Raw genomic sequence first — 7,196 nt, forward strand, 5'->3', positions numbered from 1 at the left:
ATATATCTAGTCGGGAGTGGTGCTGACTGAAAACAGATGATTTGGAGCGATTCGCGCGCCATCTGTTGGTCATTCGAAGGACTTATTGAACTACCCTCGTATCTCATCTATTGAATGTTTCTAATTTCATAATTGAATAATTGTTTAAGTTTCCTGGTTCAAGAATTTTAGAATTTCAGAAAAATGCTTTGCAACAAAATCGATCCTTTTTTTAATGTGTGGTAAACTTTGACTTCATAATTCATGCAGATGTTTTAATATAGCTTACATTTATAAATATTTTTTTCTTTTCACAGAAATGTCATTTGATACCTCACCCAGTAAAGAAACTTCTGGTTAATTTTGGAATTAGTAGTCAACATACAGAACATCACGGTGACGCTAACAGAAATTCAAATTATAACAGAAGTCTTGTTTAATGAACAGTTTCAAACTATGTACACAATCTGTTGCATCAGAAAATACTCCATATGCAAAGAACCTCGTTCCCGATATTTTAACGAACGATTTTTAAAAAACTTCAAACCATACTGGAATTTTCTTTTTTTTAAACATTTTGTTCATGACATCTTAAATTTTTTAAGCATTTCCTTCTTTACAATATTTCTGTAGAATAAAAGGCAACACATAAATACGATATTTGCTTTTAATACATTTCTTATAATTCGTTTGCTACCATAGAGAATTTATTAAAGAAAATCATGGTACCCATCAAATGGTTAAAGTGTACAAAAATCATTGATAAATTTTCTTCTTATTTTTACAGGTAAACCATCATTCGCGTCACCCAAAGAAAGGGATGTTTTGGCAAATTTTTGAGATCATGTTAATCCGAATGAACATCATCGAGGTAATTCTAATACAAATGAAAATTTATAAAAGAATTCCTAAGCAATAAACAGTTCGAAACTTTATTGATATCTTAAACAAAAAAAAATTTATACGCAAGATATCTTGTCCAAAATTATTCATTAAAAATTTATGTAGAATCAAAACGCAATCATAAATATTATAGCAAGCGCCTGGAAATAATTGCTTTGTTTTTGACTGGACTCTGATACTGTTAAAAATGTTTGGAGTTCTACCACACATCTATCAGAATTCTACAATACAAGAGTAAGGCAAAATTGAAATCATAGTATTGGAATGACGAAACTGCAATGCATGTATTGTAAGTGTTTTAAATCGTGAAGTCATCGTCCAGCATTCTAATACATGTATTAGAGCGTTTGTAAGACGTAAATTGAGGAGTCCTGGACAAGAAGGCGACAGGCGCTCGAGAACGAGTATAAGTATTGTCCAGGCTATGACTTCGGGTATCAAAAGTGAAATTCGAAATTTGGAAAAACCAAAAATATAGTTAGATAGCTCTTAAAAAATGAACCTTAGTCTCCATTTACAGTTTTTCTCTCGAGCTAAAAATTTTCCAGTAAATAAATAAAAACTGACTTTTTTAATTGAAAAAAACCATGTCTTTTTACATTCAACTCGCCGTAAGTAATTCGTTTATCAACTAATTAACAAATTTCTTTTTGAGTTTTATTCGTGACATTCTAGTGGAGGCTACAGTGTCCAAAAAGGGTCAAAAGTTAATTTCTAATGTTTTTTTTTATCCGAATGAAAAACCACGTTTTTAGACTTTCCCGTTAAAAAAGTGAGCGAGGAAGTTTGAGCTAATACAAACTTCAAGCGAAAGAATTTTCCGCCAATGTTTTGGCTCAATTTTTTGAAAATCTTAATTTTATTGTTAGTTCCATAATTACAGCGAGTTTAGTACGAGCTCGGGACGCGACACCACAGGGTTTTTCAGGGGACGCCGCCTGAAGCCTGAAACATCGTCCTTACCCATCCTTTGTTTTGTCCACTCGCTCGCACTATTCAGCGTTCCGGCGGAATCACCTAAAAAAACCTGCGGTGTTACGTCGCGAGCTCGTAATAAACTCGCTGTAATTATGGAACTAAAAATAAAATCGAATTGAGATTTAAAAAAAAACATTAGAAATTAACTTTTGACCCTTTTTGGATACGGTAGCCACCGCTAGAGTGTCACGAATAAAACTCAAAAACAAATTTGATAATTAGTTGATAAACGAATTACTTACGGCGAATGGAATGTGAAAAAACATGGTCCAGAACTCCTCAATTGTGCACAAGGAAATTGGCAACAGCCAAAATTATTTAAAATGGTGACTCAACGATCCAGGTGCACCAGGCCGCACCCCAGGTATCTTAGCACGTATGCGACGAGAATTTTTCAAAAATTCAGCTTGTTTAAACAGACAAATTACTAGAAATTGTGAGCAGACGATCCGGGTGCACCGGGTCGAGCACGAGGTAGTTTATTACATATTCTACGAGAATTTTTATAGAGTTAAATTTTGTGAATAATAAAAACAGTTCCAAATGGTTCGTCGACGACCCGAGTGCCAGGTCGTGCCCCAGGTATCTTAGCACGTATGCGACGAGAATTTTTGCAAAATTCCGATTGTAGTAATTTTAACTGTTGGAATAATTCAAATTTTTGAAAAGTTCTTGTGGAATACGTGCTAAACTACCTGAGAAGCAACCTGGTGCACCCGAGAAATTTAAATTTTTTGAAACTTCTCGTAGAACACGTATTATACTACCTGTTGCTCGACCTGGAGCACCCGGATCGTCTACTCATAATTTTTAGTAATTTTGATTGTTAAAACAATCTAAATTTTGAAAAATGTTGCTTAAAATACGTGCTAAGGTACCTGGAGCGCGATCTAGTGCATCTAATGGTCAGTCGTCGACTGACCATTTGGAATTGTTTTCATTATTTACAAAATTTAAATTTTTTAGAATTTCTTGTAGAATATGTATTATACTACCTGGTGCTACACTATTTGGTGCGCGAATCGATTCACCCAGGTAGCGAACTCACCATTTGTGATTTTAATTTTTCTCTTCAACAGGCATCAAGATATACAGCTACTAGACTTGTATTTCAAAATTGCAAGCCATGTAAGGTAGCATACCAATGCCAGAATTTGGAAACTACAACATTGTGTATTGCAGCCTTACCGTACGTTTCGGATATAAACTTCCAACACATGTAGTGGGAGTTTGCAACAGAAATTTTCAACAGTGTGTAATAATTTTAATAATGCATTTCCCATGATCTTTCGCAATCATAAGAAAGTCAGTGTTAAAAATTATCGTATAGGAAACTATAATTGGATAATTTCATGACTGAATAATTATTCATGCCATATTCAAAAACAAATTCCAAGTTTTGCTATTTTTTAATGAATGCGAACAATTTTTCATGAATTCAACTAAGAATGTTTTTTCAGTAAGTCTTCAGTTGATATAATGTTTTGTTCCCACATCTTGGACAATTTGAGGCTTACTTCCATTAACAAATTTCATCAAAAAATTCTTAGTTTGGCTATTTTAAACGAATAGGATCCATTTTTGAAAGAAATAACTAAGAATATCTTTGCAATAACTCTGTGCTTAATTTTTTTTAAAGTTATTTTTCGAATGCCACGATTTAAATCATCAAAATAAAAAAAATAAAAGTCTGATAATACAGAAATAGACGATCTAGGTACGAAATTCAATGCGAGGAAAAGCAAAAGTAAAAGATTTTGATCTGTTTTTGGATGTTCAAGCAAGGCTAGCAAAAACCTAGATGTTATATTTCAGGAATTTTCCTTGCCCAAAAAATATTATGTTAAAGTGGTTGATAAAAGTGGGCCTGAAGAAATGATCCATCGGACAAAGCAATCGACAAACGTTCTAAAACTGGAGAAGAAGGTAACCTTAAACGTATGTGTGTTTGTTTTCTGCATTTTAAAAGTGAGGATTACTTATTTCGAACAGATAACTTCACATTGATTTCTAGAGCAAAATATATTTTCTAATTTTTTTAATTTATAAATAATTTAGATATACCATTTAAAATTTACGAAATTTAAATTAGACCAAAATCCAAATTAAAAATCCCATTTAACGTCCAATAATCAAATTGATGCAAAATCCTGTTAAAGAAAACACGAATCCAACAAACAAATTTGTACCACAAAAAATGAATAAAATCCAAAAATCCTATTGTAATCTGAAAAAACAAAAAAATAAAATAAAATTTTCGTACAAAAATAAAAAAGAGGAAAGAAATATGAGTAGGCAGCCAACCACATCCCCTTCCTTCTCTTTTTCTTTCTTTCGTCTTCTTTATTTGTATTACCATAAAATTACAATGAAATAAAAAAACATAAATAAATAAATTTGCATTGCCAAAGTTTCGGTACTCGTACAGCACCCTTATCAAGGCAAGAAAAAGTTAAGTGGTAGAAATTGACAGCACCCACGAACAGGTGCTCTTTCTTTGATACCTGAGAAGTAGGCCAAACTGTTGTAAACACAATATAAACATATGTCACAATTACATCAGAAATAGAGAAAGTAAAAGGAAAACATAATTCACGAAACAGCCACCGAATCCATTTTAAATGGAGTGCGGAAAAAAGTATGAATTTAAAATTTTTTAAACATAAGTTCAATAGTTTTAGAAATTTGACCAAAAAATGGAAGAATAAAAGTATTTAACGAACTCCTGAATTGATAACGGAATATCTTGAGAGGCTACTGAATAACCTGAAAACTCTCTAAATCGGTAGTACAATAACGTATTTTGTTTACGATGACACTTTTCGCAGGTCACCTTGCTTGACACTAAAGTTCTGATTCCAGTTTCTAAAAATAGACCTAAAGTTTCATATACTAAAGGATAATCAGTAGCAGAGCCTATCTGGGTCTCTCACTCTTTTAGAGAAGCTATATAAAGTCCTATAATTGTCTAAAAAACGATAATGTCCCAGTGTGCAGCTAGACTTTTTATATTTTTAAGCGCTGCTAGAGATTCATTAGTAGTATCGCGAAGCAATTTTAAATAGGCTACCGAATAATTATTTAAATTTGAAATACTAGCTATCGCCTGTTTGATAAAATGTCTAGCCTCGCGCTTCAAACTGATTACCAAAATGCTGCCAATCTGAAAAATCAGTTAAAAAAGAAGGTATATGAATTGTACGTAATTTAGGAGTATCATAATCATCAAATTGTACCTTCTCTAATAGAAAATTCATTGTGCTCTCGTTTAACTGATAAATAGCTATCCATCTGAGAATTAATGTAGTCGAAAGTACTGAGAAAGGCTTCTTCTAGTTAAAGAAATTTATTTGTAGCAAAATACTCGGTGGAGGGTTTATCCTCTGCTAAACCTAGAGTTTGTATTTTCAAGCCTAACGTCAAGCAAGTATCCAATTTTTGTTTGAAACAATGCAAATGCCTACGAGCTGTCGTTATATCGCGCCTATCTCTTGGAATATTTTAAAAATTTGATACTGTAAGTAAAATAGCTTCAAGCAGACTAATTAGATAATTGCCTAAAGCCTTCAATTTTCAAAATAAAATAATAGATGTAATGTGAAAACAACAAACATGCGTACAAAAAGCAATAAGTACTAAACTCTATTTTCCCTCTTTATATTACGCTCAAAAAATACGAATAAATAGACTAATATATGTTAAAGTTTGGACATAACTTTGAGAAACCATACAAGAACAAGTTAAGTTTTGAAAAATGATGCCACAATTTTACTCAAGATTTGTGACAGATTGCTATATACAAAAATAAGAATCCACTTATCATCAGACTGCAGAAAAAAATCTCGCTTGAGTTTTGGCTGATGTTGAAATTTGAACAAAAATATCTATCATCATTGATGAAGACATGTAAACTCTTGAAGTTCATTTAGAGAACCAGCTCATTTCAAAAACATTGGCCAAACCGAAAATTAGCAATTTGCTGATCGATAAAATTCAAAAGTACCAGTTTTTGGAATCCGGACAGGAATTGCCTACAGCCCGCACATCGACCGCGAAACAATCCTCCGTTCGGATGACGGCCTGCGAACGGATATTCAATGAGTGTCTCGCTCAATTTGACCATCCCCCTAAGTATTAAATGTAGAATAATCGTGCCCGAGGCACTTTGGTACCTAGGGGTTACGAAGGTGTCCTAACGGTCTTTGGGGACACAAGAGGATTCTGCATCAGACTAATATTATTTATAGTTTGCGGCTGACGAAAATGATTCTCTAGTAAGAAATGACGTATTGAATCTCATTACTATTCTAACCACAAGGAAATCCCAGAAAACTTTTTTTTTCATAGTAAATGATCGTCAACAAAAAGTGGAAAGGATTCTAGTCCATTGTAGTATTTCCTATAGTAGCGTGACTGGCTGAAATTTGAATTAGAACTCAGATTTGCCATTCCGAATTATTTTTAGGAACCTCAAAAACAGTCCAGAACACATTTTGAAAGTCCTATGTGCCTTTTTTTGCAAATATAAATCACCTATATTGCCATTCTACTATTTCTAAGGGGAGCATTTCAGTTTAATGTAATTGTGGAATGCGCAAAAACTGAAAAATTACTATTATTGGTTTGAAAACTTATACTGGATCGTTTTTATGGTCGCTAAAAATACGATTTAATATAGCAATTCTGACCGGAACACTCTTGTTTTTCAGATAATTTTGAAAATAAAAACGCGGTTTTGAAGAGGCTTTTGAGGTCAGGATAGTAATCAAATTTTAAACAACAATTTCGACCTCAGAATTAGTTTTCCGCACGAAAGTTTGATACAAAACCTTGGTCTATATCATACTAGGCAGTCTGATAAGTCCCTGAAAAATGAAACACGGAGACGTTTTTTTGGCCAAAGTCGTTTTTATTTTTCAACATACTCTCCCTTTAGGTCGATACAGCGAGTCCAACGATTTTCTAAGTTTTTGATACCGTCCGAAAAGTACTCGATCGACAGGTCTCCAAAATACGCCTCAGTTTCAGCTATGAGCTCCTTATTTGAGTAAAAACGCTTGCCGGTGAGCCATCTTTTTAGGTTAGGGAACAAGTAATAGTCGCTGGGGGCCAGGGCTGGTGAATACAGTGGCTGGGGAACCAATTCGAAGCCGATTTCATGCAATTTTGCTTGTGATGAATAGTTTGCTCCGGTTATGGTTTTACATTTTTCAAGATAGTCCACGAATATTATTCCATGTGCATCCCAAAATACGGAGGCCATAACCTTTCCGAACCATTGTTGCGTTTTTGGACGCTTCGGAGCACTTTGGCCCGGTGGAACCCACTGTTTTGCC

This window comes from Belonocnema kinseyi, chromosome 6 (assembly GCF_010883055.1).
Source record: "Belonocnema kinseyi isolate 2016_QV_RU_SX_M_011 chromosome 6, B_treatae_v1, whole genome shotgun sequence".
Taxonomy (NCBI): domain Eukaryota; kingdom Metazoa; phylum Arthropoda; class Insecta; order Hymenoptera; family Cynipidae; genus Belonocnema; species Belonocnema kinseyi.